Genomic DNA, 19,233 nt, shown 5'->3' with positions numbered 1-19,233 from the left:
CTTTGGAGTTTTCAAATAAAGAATATTAATTATTATTTTTCAAGGTATAGAAAAGAACAGACATTTTCATTTAGTTTGAAAAGTTGATTAGTTTGTTTACTCAAACACATATTAAATATCAATCGTTGAGTTCAAGAAATAAATGAGTCTGGCAATTTGTAGACCCATCAAATGCCCTAAGCAGAATATATTTTATTAGACTCCAGGATTTAGAAACAATTTTATCTAAAGACTTTGTAGAATTTGAGATTACAAGATACATCAAACTGGAGAGAAAAAGTTTTTGGAATAATACATGAATAGAAATGAAGAACACTAGAAACACTATGTATGTAGAAAAATAAGAAAAATAAATATTAAAATACAAATAGTTGCTATTATTAACATAAAATATTAATATTAACTGGCTAAAATGATATTTGAATAAACTACAGGCATGTGAAAAATTCTTCAAGGCTTTTCATAAGAGAAAGAGAAAATGAAGGAATGGGGTTAGGGAAGAGGAGAGGGGGGATATAGAGAAAAACATACATAAAGAAGTTAAAAAAAACAGAACAGTATATATGAAGGAACTGGATTGAAAAATAAAGGAAAATGATACAGTCAAGAATAATAATATAGGCTAATAACATACTTCAGGAAGAGAAATTTTATTTAACTTATTTGATATATGCTACTAGAGAAGTCAACTATGTATAAAAAATAAAGTAAAATTTTTAAACTTTAAAGAAAAATTGGAAGCAAAGCGCATTATTATAAAGAAGTAAAAAGACTCATTAGGTAAACATCATGGCTTAATACAGTTCATCCACAAGAAGATAAAAGAAGTAACAAAAAATGCTTGCTGACAGCATTTATGTAACTGTTATATACTGCACTGATTTTACAAATGAGAATATAAATTCATAGAGGTTAAGTAATCTGTCCAAATCTTTTCTCAAACAGAATGAAAGGTCAGAAGCAACTGCCTTGGTGTGCATAATTTATTGTATGTAGGAAGCATTTTTATTGTCTCCATAAATACTCTATTTTGAATAGTATCAGAATTACGTAAGTCCAGTCATTTGATATCTGAATACTTAAAATACATCTATCACTATTATTTTCCAGTTTGAGGTTGTTATTACTCCCTATGTTTATCACATACTATATGAGTGTTTCATTCTGAAAATAAATATAGTTTTTTTCATTCCTGTGAAGTTAGAAAATATGTTTTAAGATATTTTTAAAAATACTTACTGATGACTTTTTTTTCTGTTATTTTAGCTCAGCTCTGGTATCCAATAACATTCTGAAATGCCTAAGTAATTAAAAGTGGTAAGAAAATGTTTTAAATAAGAAAACATCAGTAGAATATACAACTAATGCCAACTAAAATAGAACCTAATTCATTGTCGTGACATTAAATTATGCTGTTTCATCTTTACTAAATGATTTCATGTAATTCTCTTTTTTAGTTCTAATAACTTTGGATTTGAGCTTATACAGCACATCGTTTTATAGTTTAAACAGGACTCTCTAAATGTGATTTCAATCTGCATGCTTATGTTATCTTAAAGAACCAATTGCTTTTCCTAGAAAAGGCAAACTTTCAGATGAGGAAAAAATAGAAAGCCCTGACTTCCACATTTAAATAATCATTCTCTTCTAAACACTGAATCCACTGAGTCTACTTATTCAGAATGCATAAACTAAATCGTCTGTAGTTCTGCAAAGTTCTAGAAGACAAATTTATTAGAAAAACTCAGGCATTTTTTTTAGTTACATGACTTTATATCTTCTAGATACGATTGCGTAAATTTGGGCTCTGCTTCCATTGTTCTGTCAATACTGATAATCCTCTTACTAATATTTTAATATCACTCAACACTGATTATATTTTGTCACTCATAATTTTACTAATTAATGTTTACTGCTTAAAATACGAAAAGGCATCTTAAAAATACAACAAAAGCATTTTAAGTATAAAGCTTGAATATGTTATGTAATTAGGTCTTCACTGGATTTTTTTAAACGTAATGCTTGATTCAAACACCAACACGTATTAATTCCCCTCAAGTGTTTTAACCCACTTTTGAATATTTCTCTGACTTTTCATCTCCATCCTTGCCTCACTGATACTAACTCTTAAAATGTGCATGACATTCTTATAACGTTTGGATGTACTGTGGACAGTAAAACAGAAACAAATGCTGTGCTAACATGGATGCTGCTATGTTAAAGATAGGAAAATGGTAAACCTTATGACAAAGCCTGTGTTTTGGGATAAAATCCATCCGGAGGAGTCAACTCACTATGAAATTCAGAAACCTAGATTGGGTAATATTAGGTGTGGTGTTTATATTGTGCTAAGTTCATATGAACAGTTGAAATTTCTTGCATTTTATTATTAATATTTATTTGTCTACTCTGGCATTAAACCTGATTCCGCATGAATTTGCTGTTCTATTTTAACTACAGGATACATTTCTTTTTATTATTCTTTATTCAAAAACAGTTTTTGACTTCTTATTGTACCTGTTCATTCAGATAAAGTTTATAATATTTTCATAAATTTCAAAAATAAACTATTGAAATTTTATTAGGGATTTAAAATAAAAATGCTATGGATTACCATGGAAGACACTAAGTTTTACGTGTAATTATTTAGTGTGTTTCTCCCATTATTTTCAAATTATTTTTTCCATACTAAGTAAAATATTATCTGTTTTTGTAAAAGTTATGAAGGTATATTAAATTTTAATTTCAAATGTTTCCTAAGTATGATTGAGCTCAATGGAGATGCAAATAAGGCATCATTTTATTAACATTATAAAATGTAAAGATTAACTTAGATAATACAATTAGGCACAGACTGAAAATATTAATATTAAATGATGAGTTTGGAGATTTGAATTATCTGATTTTGTGGTACTCTTGTTTTGCAGGATCCTAACATTTCGTTTTACTTTTTTCCCCATCTGATATGGTTTGGCTGTGTCCCCACCCAGATCTCATCTTGATTTGTAGTTCCCATAATCCCCACTTGTTGTGGGAGGGTTCCAGTGGGGGGTAATTTCATCATGGAGGCAGTTGCCCTCATCCTGTTTTTATGATAGTGAATGAGTTTTCATGAAATCTGATGGTTTTATAAGGGGATTTCCCCCTTTTGCTCAGCACTTCTCTTTGCTGCCGCCATGTGAAGAAGAACATGTTTGCTTCACCGTCTGCCATGATTGTAAGTTTCCTGAGGCCTCTCCAGACATGTTGAACTGTGAGTGAATTAAAGGTCTTTCTTTTATAAATTACTCAGTCTTGGGTATGTATTTATTAGCAGAGTGAGAACAGACTAATACACCACCTTAGTTACAAAGGATGCTCTGTGTAACTTTTAGTCTTTCTCTCTCTCAAAACGTATGCATTTTGTCTTTTACAGAGCTTTCATATTGTTTTTCATAGTGGCTAGTAATTTACATTCCCACCAGCAGTGTATGAGTGTACACTTTTCTTCACATCCCTGCCAGTAACTGTTATTTTTGTCTTTTTGATAGCCATTTTAACTGGGGTAAGATGATATTTTATTGTGGTTTTGGTTTGTGTTTCCCTGATGATTAGTGATGTTGAACATTTTTTTATATACCTGTTCACCAATTGTATGTCTTCTTCTGAGAAATGTCTATTCAACTCTTTTGTCTGTTTTTAATCAGGTTATTATATTTTTAACCATTGAGTTGTTTTAGTTTTTTATAGATTCTGCTTACCAATCCCTCGTTGGATGGATAACTTGCTAATATTTTCTCTTGTTCTACAGATTGTTTCTTCACTCTGTGGATTTTTTCCTTTGCTATGTGGAAGCTTTTCAGCTTAATTTAATCCCACTTGTCTATTTTTGCTTTTGTTGACTGTGTTTTTGGAGGTCTTATTAAAAAAATTCTTTGCACAAATCAATGCTCTGAAGCATTTCCCCAGTTTTCTCCTAGTAGTTTCATAGTTTCAAGCCATACACATAAGTTTTTAATTCCTTATGAATTTATTTTTGTATATGACAAGAAATAGGAATGCACTTTTCTTCTGCATATGGATATACAGTTTTACCAGCACCATTTATTAAAGAGACTGTCCTTTTCCCCAATGTATGTTCTTGCTGACTTTTTTGAAAATAAATTGGCTATCAATGTGTAGATTTTATCTCTGGGTTCTCAATTCTGATCCATTGGTATAAGTTTCTGTTTTATGTCAGTACTATGCTGTTTTGGTTACTACAGCTTTGTAGTATATTTTGAAGTCAAGTACTGTGATTTTTCCAGTTTGGTTCTTTTTCCTCTTTTTAACTATAATCACCCTACTGTGCTATTAAACACTTTATTCCTTTGATGTCACTCTATTCTGACACCAATTAACTAACCTCTCTCATCCCCTTTTCTCCCTATCCTTCACTGCCTCTGTTAACAACTTTTCTATTCTATACCTCAATGAGATCAGCTTTTTTTTAGCTCCCATAGAATTTTTTCTTTTTTGAAAAGATGAACAAAATTAACAAACTTTTAGGTAGATTAAGAGAAAAAGAGAGAAGACCAAAATAAATAAAATCAGGAAAAAAAGGGGAGCAACTGATACCACAGAAATACAAAGAATCATTACACACTACTATAAATTATATGCTCACAAATTGGAAAATCTAGAAGTGTATACATTTCTGAACACATATAGCTTACCAAGATTGAACCATGAAGAAGTATAAAAACTGCAGAGTTTTATTTCATTCTTCAATAATGAGTAACAAGATCAAAGCAGTAATGAAAATCCTGGCATCAACAAAGTTTAGGACCTGATAAATTTACTTCTGAATTCTATTGAACATTTAAAGAAGAATTGATACCAATTCTACTCAAAAAAAGAGGAAGATGGAATATTTCCAAACTTATTCTGCAAGGCCAGAATTGCTTTGTCTAGTTGTAGTCTTTTGCAGTATTATACAACTTTTATTATTTTTTTCTATTACTATGAAAATATCATTGCTGTTTTGAGAGAGATTGCATTGAATCTGTATATCACTTTGGATAGTATATATATTTTAACAATATTAATTTACCAACATCAATAGATGTTTTTTCAACATCTATTTAAACAATTTTGTGTTTTTGTCCTTGCTTCTGTTGACATGATGTACCACATTTATTGATTTTCATATGCTAAATTATTATTGCATACAGAAGATGAATACCACTTGATCATGCTAAATGGTATTTTCTATGTGATGTTGGATTCAGTTTGCTAGAATTTTTTTTTTATTGTCGATTTCAAGTCAGCCAGAAGAGATAACTTGTAATGTTCCTAACACAAAGCAATAATAAATGTTTAAGGTGATGTCTGGATATTCCAATCATACTCATTTGATCATTACATATTGTATGTATGTACCAAAATATCACAGGTATTTCCATGTGATGTACCAATAAAAATAACAATAAATAGAATGAAAAGAAGTTGTACATTCCAGGCTTCCCCTTTAAAGAGTGACAATATCTTTAAATCTTGTCCATGCCTTCAAATAATAAATATTTTTAAGTCACTTCCTTTAACTCCAGTCTTCCAGATTTAAACAGAAATTATGTAGAAAAAATAAATACGACATCATTTCATGCTTAGAAAAAAAAGTGTAATTAAAAATTTATTACAAAATATAATAGAATTTGGTAACAATTTCTTATGCAATTAAACAGGAAAATTAGTAATATTATATATTAATAGAATATTAAAGTTTATATTTAAAGTAATAATCTAAACTGCATTAGCAAGAAAAAATAAAACTACTTATGAATAAATTTATTATAAAATTGACAGAAATTACACGAGTAAACATTGAAATTAATGCTGAGGAAAATTTTGACAAAAAGATACATCTATATTGTTTGAATGGAAGGCACTAAAAACATTTAAAATAATGTAAAAAATTAATCCAATGTCAATATGATTAACACCTCTTCTTGTAAAATGGGGTATATTAACACATGTCAAAATGATAATGACATTCATAAAAAATAGTTGATACGTAAGAACAGCTTAGTTAGCCATCACATTTCTTACTTTGAATATATAGTTATAAAATCAAAATCACCTGTTATTTCTTGCCTGAATTATTCTATGACTCCTTATCTCTTATAATATATAATGACTTCACTTCAGTTTCAGCATTATTTTGAGTTATTTTTATAAATATGTGTGTGCACGTGTGTGCATGCACACACATACACACAACCACACATCTAAATGATTGCAACGATGTACTCTTACATAAACTCCTCAAGTGTTCTTCTTTGCCACCATTTTTAAAGAAGAATCTATATGGTGATAGATTTCATTACTATTTTTTTACCACTCACCAACTGTGTTTCAATTGAACACTATTTTCTTGATGACCTCTCTAAGAAATTCTCACATAAAAATAAAACTTATAAATGTGCCATGACAAATGTAAGATGTTATGATATATGAATATTCATTTACATATCTAATTCTCAATTACTTAAGTGTGATTTTGAATATCAAAATCATAAAAGTAACCTTATATATTTAACATGCAAGTTCACAATTTTATAAAAGGAATTGTGAAGACAGAATACAATCAAAGGAACCTATCTTAATTTAGACACTTCTCTCTAAACATAGAAATTCACTAGGAATACTAAGTATATTCTAATTAATTAGTATATTCAATATTTTTCAGTAAATACCATTAGTTATAAGACATAAGAACATATGATTTGGGTTTTAGAAAGTATGTAAATTCATAATAGAAAAATACAAATGATTAAAATATCTGACAAGTCATATTTGGAGAAGAAAAGATAGCTTGATAGCTGACTTCTCAAAAAAATAAAAACTAGGATAAAAGCCAGAAAATTAGAGTACCATTTTCATGATCCTGAGGAAAATATACACATTATAGCTATCAAAATTATCCTCCACAAGATAAGGTCGCAAACCAAGAAATGTCCAGGCCCAAAAGTTTTAACTTGAGAATTTCATCAAACATTAAAAAAAATTAACACCAAGTTTACACAATATTTTTTCAAAAACATAAAATAAAGAGAAATACTGCCCATCTCTGGTTATGAGTCTGTTATTACCCCAATACCAAAACTAAGCAAATCATTATTTAAAAAAATAAAACTCCAGACCAATACCACTCACAAACCTCCATGCATAATTCATTAAGAAAATATTAGCAAATCAAATTCAGCAATGTATAATTTATATGAAATGACAATTGGAATGTATTGCGGGTATGCAAGGCTATTTCAACATTAGAAAACCAATGAATATAATTCACCCTAGCAACAAGCTAAGACAGAAAAATTATAAGATTATATCAATTGGCTAAAAAATAGCATTTCACAAAATCCAATAAACAAACCCTCAAGGAACTGAAAATAGAGAGAAACTATATAAACTTGATAGAAACATCTAAATACACCTGTTGTTTATAGCTTACTTACCATTGAGAGACCTAATGCTTTCCCCCTAAGTTCAAGAACAAGGCAAGCATGTTAGCTCCTATTCAAAATAGTTCTGGAACTTCTAGTCACTGGAAAAGAACAAAAGACATTTTGAAAGGCACGTATATTGGAAGTGAAAAATACAACCAAATTTTTTTTGCAGACAACATAATTTTCTACATTGAAAATTTCAGCAAATCTATTAATAATTCTTCTGTACTAATAAATAAGTTCAGCAATGACACAAGTTAAACAATCACCTTATAAAAGTAAATAAAATGTCAGCACACTGGCAACTAACAAGTGGAAACCCAATTTCAAATGGAAACACAATGTCATTCACACTTCTTAAAAAGAAAATAAAATATTTTGTGTAACACAAAACAAAACAAACTATGAATTAAAAAACTTACCATGAATATTGCAAAGTGTTGATGAAAGAAATAAAAGTGATCTTTCTACATAGAGAGACATACCATGTTCGTAATTTGAAAGAATAAATATAGTAAAGATGTCAATTATTTTTAAATAGCCCTATGTGGCTGTAGCTACCGTATTGCATACTACAGACACAGAATATTTCCAACGTGAATTTAATACACATAGAATAATACCTCTCCTCTGGCCAATCCACCCTGTAAATCTCATTTATCAAGATAAGCTTCTTGTCCTAATCACTGACATCCAAGAACAATAACCAGAGGCTCATCTCCCATAAATACATGGGAAATAGTGGGCTGAGTTTATAACCAATTTATTTGGCCTAGGTTCTGTATGCAAGGCAGATAACAACCAAGTTTCTTTGACCCCTATTAGCATGACTTAGACTAACACTAAACAATACAAATTTGTCTTCATAGGAATGCAGAGAATACAAATAGCAGAGAGATTGGTTGACCTATATGGAAGTCAAATGGCTTCCCCTATCATAAGCTTCCCCTCGTCTGAGCTTTGGCAGCATATCCTACATTCATTGTGTTTGGTCAAAATTCCTTGGCCAGGCTGGAAATTCCAGTCGATTTTTGTCAAGTAGAAACCCCTCCCCAAATACTTGTCCCTCAAAACCATACTGGCTGCAACTCTCTAATGCCACACAAAAAAATCTTTCCTAATTGTCACCTTGTACTAACCACCCTAGGGACAATAATTCTTGAGGCAGTGATGACGCCATATGTGCAAGACATTACACAAAAGTGAAAAGAAACACAAATAGTCATATCCAAGGAATTATCCACACAAATTAAAGAAATGGCCCAAGGACTTAATCTCCTCATATTTTAAGGGCTAGAACCACATAGCCCTAAGTTACTATTGACTTCTGAATGGGAGGTCTGTGCACTTGCTAACGTATCTTGCTGTACTTAGGTAGATAACACTCAGCAAGTTTTTTGGATAGCGAGTGACATGTACCAAATAATGTCACACTATTACCAAACAGACTGAGCAAATTAAATCTTCTTATTTTCTGATCTACTCTTCTGGCTTTCTCTGAGGGCAGGCTAGCTGTGAAGAGTCTTTGAAATCCTGCTGTGCTCCCTTGTAGGATTCTTTGTCTTTAGGATGCTTTATCACTGGCTCCAAATTCAGATATTATGAAATACAATACAACTTGGATTCTTAAATGATTTGGAGCTAAAGAAAATGGATTTATATATAAATGGGCTAAAAATGGCACCTCTGTATTGGCCCCTATGTTTTTTACCTCTTCAAAACAAGCTAGGATCATTAGCTCAAAGATTTAATTTGAGGCAGTGTATTAGTTCGTTCTCACACAGCTATAAAGATATTACCTGAGACTGAGTAATTTATAAACAAAAAAGGTTTAATTGACTCACAGTTCTGCATGGCTGGGGAGGCCTCAGGAAACTTACAATCATGGCTGTAGGTGAAGGGAAAGCAGGCACCTTCTTCACAAAGCAGCAGTAGAGAGAGAGAGAAGAGCAAATTGGGAACTGTCAAACACTTTTAAAATCATAAGCTCTTGTGAGAACTCACTCACTCATGAAAACAGCATGGAAGAACCATCCCCAAGATACAATTACTTCCCACCAGGTCCCTCTCTCATGGGTATTACAGTTCAAGATGACATTTGGGTGGGAACAAAGAGCCAAACCACATCAGGCAGAAAATTCTAATTTTTCAACACCCAATTATTTGAAAAATAGTTAATATCAACAAAGTTTTAGCCATTTAGAGCTTGTCTGATTTCCATACTGTTTATAAGTTCTCCCCTAACTACAGAAAAGACCCACCCTATAACTAGGCAAGTCCTTAACCTTCTGTTGTCCTTCCAAGCTCTCTAATTCAGACTCCCTACCTTGAGCAACATTGCCTAGACATGTAAGTTCCCACTAATTCCTCTGTTCGCTGGTAGTTCCCTTGCCTTTTCTGTTTCTGTGAGATAGCCCTGCACTTCAATCTTTGGAAGTCACCTACTGAGAATGACTTCCTCTTTCATGAAACCCTGCCCAAGTGGTTGGACACCAAATAAAGCTTGTTCAACACTGTTTTCTCATGGTCATTTATTTTCCTTGATGAGTCCTTGAACTTAACACATTGTCTCTTAGCTGTCCGCTATTCTCTCACAGCTATATTATGAGGACCACATTTACATTCTTGCCCTTTTCTAAGTAGTAGACTACTATTTGTTGTTTCTTCATGACTGTTAGCTTAATGAGAAAGAATAGAATTTCTTATTTAATCAAATTAGTAAATAATATCTAACAAGATATTAAATGATGAAAAAAGGCCAAGAAGTAAAAATAAATTTGCAAACTTTTAAATATTTGAGGAATGCTTATAGCTGTAGCATGAAACGTTTGCCTATCATAGTAGAAATCTAAACAGAATACGATTTAAGTAAAAATATTATTATTCTTAATGTAAAGCAATTTTCTTTAGTTTTTTTTAAGGTGTGGAAGAGATTCCTAATAATTTTCAGCCATCTAAATAGGCATCTCATTTTCTTTCAACAGACACTGATATTTAATATTTTAAACAAAGTGATTCTCAGTGGGCCTAGTGACTGTCATATTCTTCTCTAAGACTACAGGGGTGTCAGAGTTTCCAGATAACATTATTGGAATAAAACCTTATACTCATAGCAAGCATATCAGAAAATCACTGTTGTATAACAGCTTGAAAGCTCTGGGCTTTGTTAAGTAGCTAGCGTCACAGTTTGTCAGAGTCATCAACCACCAACTGGGACAGCGATACAACAGTTTAAAGAAGCACTGTTAAAAAGCACTGTTACCTTTTCAGTGGATGGAATTAATATTTAAAACTGTAGCTTTCACCTTTTATATTTCTGTGAATTGAGTTAGTTGTTTTATGCTGAGCAAAAGCATTCTAACTGCGAATATAATCAGTGTATTCCTTTCCCCAAAGCTAGATTTTATAAAATAATTTCTGCTTAAACATTTCTTCAGTTGAAGCATTAATGACCATAGAATTAGAGTCATTTTATCTAAAAGGTTTATTTTTATTATTAATTTCAATGGAACAAATGAAGATTTCCTGTCTCTTCCAGTTTTGTCATGTGTAGCTTCAACATCAGGCATTGCATTAGGAAAATGACAAAACTGATTTAATAAATTCCAAATGTCAACCCATATCAAAATCTAAAATGAATGGCAAATTATTTTTCTATTTGTATGAATAACCAATGCTTTTCTTCTTCAATCTGTTCTGTCCAAACATTCTACTGAAGGAAACCATTTAAATATGACACTTTTAGTTTGTTTTCATTACTGTAAAAATTATTTAAAAGTTGTTCAAATGAGACAACATATAAAAAATGTAACATTTACATTCTTAAGTAAAAATATGTGCTTTAACCTGAAATTTATTAATATAATACTCAATTTTATAACTTACATATTTTGGACGTGTATGATGTTACAGGTGCTCCATCTACAGCCCTCAGGCCTTCATAATTCTGATGTCCTGGACAATGTCCAGCTGCCACTATTTCTATGTCTGCCTAAGGGCTTTCTCTAGGGAAGGCTACTGGATGTCATCAGAGCCTGGCATTCAATCTGGGAGAAGGTCTCAAATAAATTTATCCCAAATTCCTGTCTCTCAGATGGAGTAACAAATGTGTGTTCTATGCTATTTCTTATGATGCTGGCTGGCCTGATAACACAACCTTATTAGCTGAATTCTCTTTCCAGTTTTAATTTCTGACTGCCCTACTAGTATTTCTGTACCTCCAAAATAAACAACTTACACTTGTTTTATTTTTTCATGGGTGGCTTCTGGAGGAATCCAAATTACAAAATTCATTAGTTAACCTTCTGGTATTGTTCTCTCTCCTGAATCACCAGATATTCGTATTTCTTTTTATTCTCAAGAGAAATTAATTTCTCTATTCTAATAATAATGCGCTACAACAGCTACATCATTTATTTGCTTATAGAGACTATAGTTCACTCTGTATTTACTCTTTTCTCTGCCCACCTTCAATAAACACTTATTGATAGTATTTCTTGAAAAGAACCACCTCCTCACATTGTACTCTTCAGCTCACTCCAATCCAGCAAAAGGATCTAACCCTTCCAGAATACTACATGTGTTCATGCCAAAGTAACTTTATTTTTAAATCCAATAAATACGTCTCTGTCTTCACTGATGTCAAAATCTCAACAAAATTTGATGTTATTGAATGCACTCCATTTCTTGTGAACCTTAGCCTTTGAATTTTTATGTCTGTAAACATTTTGGGCCAGTTCTTTTTTTTTCTTTTATTGTTATACAGATATGTACCTTTGCACAAGCACTACACATTTCTTTTAGTTGTATTTCCTCTTTATTAGTAAGTGTAGCAACCATTTACCTAGATCCTTGAGACAAATACCCATGAGACATAAATCATTTTCTCTTTCTTTGTATTCCCAACAGTTAATGTATTACAAAGAAACAACAACAACAGTAACAACAAAACACACAAAAGAACCTACTGTTGCATACAGCACTTTGTTTTTACACTTTCTCTAAGCTTTTCAGTATCTTTTGCCTACCCATGAAATTCTCGACTGAGCCACCATCAGTTTAAGCCTGAACGATACAATTGATTTCCAGCTCATATCTGATTCTATGCTGGCTTCCTCTCTCTAATCTCCTCTTCACACAGGAACCAGAGTAACATATTTTTTTGATACAAGCCTGGTACACAGTAAAGATACAATTTCAATTCTTCCTATTGCCTAAAAGTCCACCAGAATCTGGCTTTGCACTAGCTTTAAAAGACCATTTCCTAATGATCTTCCATTTCTGTGTAGGCTTTTGATGTACAGTCAGGGTGGAGTCAGGTATTGCAAATCTTTTAAAAATAATATAGAACACAAAAATATTGAAAATAAAATTATATATGAACATAATAGTAATTTAGAATGAACAAACAAATCATAACAGACTATAAATGTTTAAAAACTTGCAAATTCTAAGGGCATCACAAAATACAGAAAAACAAGACAATATTATTGGTTAACTGCTTGCATTATTCTGTAGTATTTTTTACTGTGCTTTACGGGTGGAATCTCTAATTGTGTCTTCATATCATAATTAGAATATAATTTTCTAAAGAGATAGTAGAAAGATAATTCAGCCTCACATCATGTGCTATTTATTATGTATTGTTTGATGTGTAAGCTATTTACAAACAAACATAATCTGGTTGGTAACTTACAAACACAGATTCTGATTATTTTAATGGCAGGTATGCTAATCAAAACAAAAAAAAACAAATTCTATGTTTATAATTTTGTGTGCTGCATTGTCAGTTTCTGATGAGAACCGCCATTTTAACTAGGCATTAATGAGAACTAGATCTTCACTTACAATTTTGCAACCTTATGAATGTAAATGTTTTCTGCTAACTGCTTCCTGCCTGTGATCATGTCACATTTCAGTTATTCTACAGTCTTCATCCTTCCATTTTGCAGTGCTAAAGCACATAAGCTTTTCAATGTACATCCAAAAATTGGGTGAAGAAGTATTCCTAGAAGCAAGTCCCATGCAAGTATGGTTAGAATTATAACTGTAATGTAACGTTTTACATATATATATACACACACACATATGTACGTATTCCAGTCTCTTCATTCTAGTCTCTCTATCTTCATATATCTCATATATCTCTTCATATATATGTAATATATATAATATATGTGTGTATATATATAATATATGTGTGTGTATATATACATATATACACATGCATTTGGCAACATTCATTCACTGGACCCCAAAATTACTTTTTGTAGTTTGAATATTAATCTTAGCAATTTCTGTCCCCCTTGTAAGTGACTTTTCTCCTAAAAAGAGGCAACCATACTAGTAAGAGAGAAAGAATATTTTTGTATAGGAATTAGAAGAACAAGGATCAGTTAGCATTCATTGTTTTGAGATACAACCAAGGCATTTGGGAATGAAAAAGGAAGATCTGAGGGAGGCACTCCAAGAAATTAGGATTCTAACAAATGAAATAAACAGAGAGAAAAGAAAAAGAACTACCCCAAATCTGTAGAATTTGTCTCCACTGGAAAGAAAGAAAAAAAACAAAACAAAAAACAGGAAACAATGATCACTTGGAATTTTGAGTGTGGACTAAGCACAACCAAAATTTAGGAAAATAGTTATTTGCACATAAGCCTGAAGTTAATCCAACTGCAGGATATTCCCTTTACATGCAGTAGCTTACATGCAGTAGCTTACATGCAGTAGCTTATTAAAGGCCCAAGGTACCTCATAAGTCCTTTAATAGAGAAGGTAGGGGGCTTTGACAAAGAGCAAGTTGTTGGTGGTACAGGAGGTTAAAGGCCTAAGAATAGTAGTTTTATGGAGACAAGTGTAAAAATTACTCCCATAAAATTGGTTAGTTTTTGATTGTTACAACTATCTACTGGATATAATCACCTTGAAAGACAAAGATAATGTGTGATGATCAATAAACATTTGTAGAACGAATAACTGTATGCATGAATAATACTTGTCTCCTTCATAGTACTATGAATTTGTGTTAGGAAATAATTAAGGCATGTGTTTTAGAATACAGTCAGCATTTGATTAATTGCTGTGTTGCTTACCAAGCTCTCTCATCCTCAGTAGGAATAATTTGAAAAGAAATAACATGATGATAGGTTTACCTAATATAAATAATGACATGAAATGTTAGTGTCCTGGCTTTTTAATTTCAATTTAGAGATTGTCTGATTTGATAAAATAGCAAGAGATAGAAGGAATTCAAGCTAGATATAAAGCCAAGAAAAATTTAAAAGTAAAAAGTGAAAAATTTGTAAGTATGGCCAAAAATGTTAATACTCTCCTCTTAATAATTGATCAGTGAGACAAAAATAATAAGAATATAGAAGAGTGAAATAATGCTATCAACCAACTTAATTGACACATGCAGAACACTCTACCCAACAACCAAATAATTTACCATCTTCAAAGTGTACAAAAAGCTTTACCAAAATAGACGATATTCTGAGCCATAAAATCAGTTCGAATAAGTTAAAAATGATTTAAGTCATACAAAGTATAGTTCTTTCACTATAATAAAGTTATATTAGAAGTCAATAACAGAAATATCTGGAAGAATCTCCAAATAATTTGAAACAAACCAGCAACTTTTAGAAATAATACATGAGTCAAATAAGACATTTTTTAAAATTACAAAATATGTTTACTTAATGAAGGTGAACAGGAGATGAAATGAATTTAGAAATCATTTTGAATTGAATGAATGTAAAAACACATATAAAATATTGAGAGACGCCACTAAAGAATGATGATGTAGTGAGAAATTTATGGAAGTAAATATCAATACTAGAAAAGAAAAATGGTTTTACATCAATGATCTCAACTTACAGCAGAAGAATCTAGAAAAAAAGTAAACCTAACCTCAAATAGAAGAAATTAAATAATGAAGATGAAAACAGAAATCAATGACATACATAACAAAAAGCCAATAGAGAAAATTAAAAAATCCCAAATCTGGTTATTTCATACATTCAATAAAATTTGTAAACCCATGGCCAAGTTGATGGGAAAAAAAGTCAGAAAACAAAAATTACTAATGTAAGGAATGAAAGAGGTAACATCAATGAAGATTTTTATAGCTGTTAAAGGGATAATAAGGAAACAGTATGAATAACTGTATGCCAGTAATTCTACAATATGAAATAAAGAAATTCCCTTACAGAAACAAATTACCAAAGTCATTCACTAATTAGGAAATAAACTGAATAGCCCCATTTCTATTAAATAAGTTAAATTTGTACTTAAAAACGTTCCCACAAAGAAAATTCTAGGCCAACACAGTTTCACTGGTTAGTTCTACAGAATATCAAGCAATCTAACAGAAAGTCTTCCTCACAATTGAAAAGGATGAAATACACTTTAACTCATTCTATGAAGTCAGTATTATTTTAACACCAAAATCAATTATATTATTTAAACAATCTTACAGATTATTATTCCCCATCAACATGAATGCAAACATTTTAAGTAAAATATTTTGCAAATAAAATCCAGCTGTAAATTAAATGGATAACTCATTATGACCAAGTAAAGTTGATCATATAAATGTAAAGTTGGTTTAACATTTAAAAAGATTAAGCAATTCAATTCACAATAATAGAAAACTTTAATAGTAATAGAATATGTGAAAATCTCAAAAAATGGAACAACAACAACAAAATTTGACCAAATCCAACATCTATTCCAGATTCAAATTCTCAACAATTTAGGTATAGGAGATACCTGAATTTAATAAAAGGGGCATTTAATAAAACATATAATTGACATTATTTCAATTAGCAAAAGACTGAATATATCCACTTTAATATAAAGATGATGGCAATGATATTCCATATTCCTTCTTACTGCTTCTATTGAACATACTACTAGAATGCATTGTTGAAGCAATACCGCAAAAAAGAAAGAGAGAGAGAGAGAAGAAAGAAAGAAGGAAGGAAGGAAGAAAAAAGAAAGAAAAGGAAACAAAGAACATAAATACTTCCAGATTGGAAAAGAATTAGAAAACTGCCTTTATTCGCAGATGACGTGATAAATCTTTGGTTTCCTCCTGGGAGTGATAGTACTCCTCAGGAGATATATGTCAATATCTGGAGATATTTTTAATTATCACAAGTGAGGTGCTCTTAGCATCTAATATATAGAGGATCAGGATGGTGCTAAACATGCTATGATACACAGGATGGCCCCCTACGACAAATAATTATACAGTCCAAATCCCAATAGTGATTCTGTTGAAAAACTCTATTCTATGTAGAAAATATAGTGGATTTTTTTAAAAAAATTTAATTAAAGTATTAAGTGAGTTTAGATAAGTTTTTAGGATATAATGTTAACATGTATACATAATTATATTATATTAAGAGCAACAAAAACTTGGAAATTGAAATTTCAAATATCACATACAAGCACTTCAAAAATTAAGAAATACTTAGGGATAAATATAGCAAAAGATGGGTAATACCCATACAGCTGAAATCTACAAATAAGACAAATTGAAAATACATAAATAAATGGAGATACATAGCTTGATCATTTGTCGGACGATCTACTTTTTGACATTATTATCTGTAAATTATATATAGATTTCGAGCAATCTCAATGAACATTTTAGCATAATTTTTGTAGAAATTAACAAACCAATTCTACAGTTAATGTGGAAATGTCAAGAACCTAGAATAGTTAACACAACTTTGCAAATAAAAAATAAAGTTAGAAGTTCAGCACCAGTTGATTTCAAGACATGGTATAAAGTTATGGTAATCAAATAGTTTGGTATTGACTATTACATATATTGCATACATGCTATATACACATATATTCAGAACAACAGAATAGAGAATCCAGAAATAGATCTATATATATGGACAACTGCCATGGTTGGGATATGGTTTGTATTTCCCCACCAAAATTCTTGCTGAAATATGATCATAAGTGTGGCAGTGTTGGGAGGTGGGGCCTAGTGAGAGGTGTTTGGGTCATGGAAGCAGATCCCTCATGAATGGTTTGGTGCTAGTCTCACAGTAGTAAGTAAGTTCTTACACTCCCAAGACAGTATTAAGTCTCTGTGAATAGATTAGTTTCCAGGAGAGAAGATTGTTATAAAGTGAGTTTTTCCTCTTGTTTGGTCCTTCTTCTCATGTGTACATGGTTGGTTCCCCTTTGAATGTCTCCAATATGTTATGACGCAGCATGAAAGCCCTTGCCAGAAGCCAGGGCCATGCCCTTGAAATTCCCAGCCTGTAAAACCATGAACCAAACAAACCTGTTTTCTTTGTAAATTACCCAGTCTCAGGTTCTGTTATAGCAACAGAAAATGGATTAAGAGAACTGATTGATGAAAAGTCTTTAAAAATGCAAGCAGTGGAGAAAGGACACTCTTTTCAATAAATGGTGATAAAATAATTGGGTATGTACATGAAAAAGAAAAAAGTTTGATTGATATCTCTAACAATAACCAAAATTCACTTAAAATTGGCAATAAACTTAAATATGTTTCCTAAAATTATGAAAAAGATCTAGAGAAAACATAAAAGGCAAATGAAGGTTTGGTAAAAATCTCTTATATATGACCTCCAAATTATAATTCATATAAAGTGAGAGCTTTGACTTCTTCAAAATTAAAACTTTCCTTCTGAGTTTTTCTCTTAAAGGATTGAAATGAAAAGGCACAGACATAGATAATATATTTTCAAAAAATATCTAATCAGAAACTTTTACACAGAATATATTAGTTTTCTATTATTGCATAACGAATTACCATAAAACAGCTTAAAACAATATCCATTTATCATTTCACAATTCTGTAGGTCAGAAGTCCAAGTGAACTGATATGGGTTTTATGCTCAAGGTTATAAGGCATTAATCAAGATAATGTCTGGGTTGGTCACTTTAGATTGTGGTCCTAATGAAGAATTGACTTCTAGGCTCACAATCACAGTACAGTAAATTCCAAAATCTATTTCCTTGCAGATGCAGGACTGATGTCCTGTCTCATTTCTTTGCAGACTCTTAAACAAGGACATCTGTTATCTCCTTATGGTGATCCGCATTCTTTCTCATACAGTTTCCTCCATTTATATATCAGCAATGGTGCATTCATTCTTTCTTATTCTTCAAATCTCTCTGACTTATGCCACCAGCTTGAGAAAGCTCTTGGTTTTAGGGTGTATGTGTTCAGATTAACCCTACTAGATAATCCTCAATAATCTATTTAAGGATCATTTAATTGCCTATCACACAGAGCATGTAAAGAACTCTTAAACAAACAATTAAACTTTTTTTTTTTTGAGATGGAGTCTCCCTCTGTTGCCCAGGCTGGAGTGCAGTGGCACAATCTCAGCTCACTGCAAGCTCCGCCTCTTGGGTTCACGCCATTCTCCTGCCTCAGCCTCCCGAGTAGCTGGGACTACAGGAGCCGGCCACCATGCCCGGCTAAATTTTTTGTATTTTTAGTAGAGACGGGGTTTCACTGTGTTAGCCAGGATGGTCTCGATCTCCTGACCCCGTGATTCGCCCGCCTCGGCCTCCCAAAGTGCTGGGATTACAGGCGTGAGCCACCGCGCCCGGCCCAAACAACTTAATTCTTTAAAAATGCAAAAAAGATTTTTGAACAGATGCTTCATCAGAAAATATATGTGGATAGTAAATAAACATATCATCATATAGTCAATATTACAAATTACTACGGCACTGCAAAGCCAAACTACATTGAGAT

This window comes from Pongo abelii, chromosome 7, assembly GCF_028885655.2.
Source record: "Pongo abelii isolate AG06213 chromosome 7, NHGRI_mPonAbe1-v2.0_pri, whole genome shotgun sequence".
Classification (NCBI taxonomy): Eukaryota; Metazoa; Chordata; class Mammalia; order Primates; family Hominidae; genus Pongo; species Pongo abelii.
The sequence above is the reverse complement of the archived record's forward strand: the minus strand, read 5'-3'. Positions refer to the sequence as shown.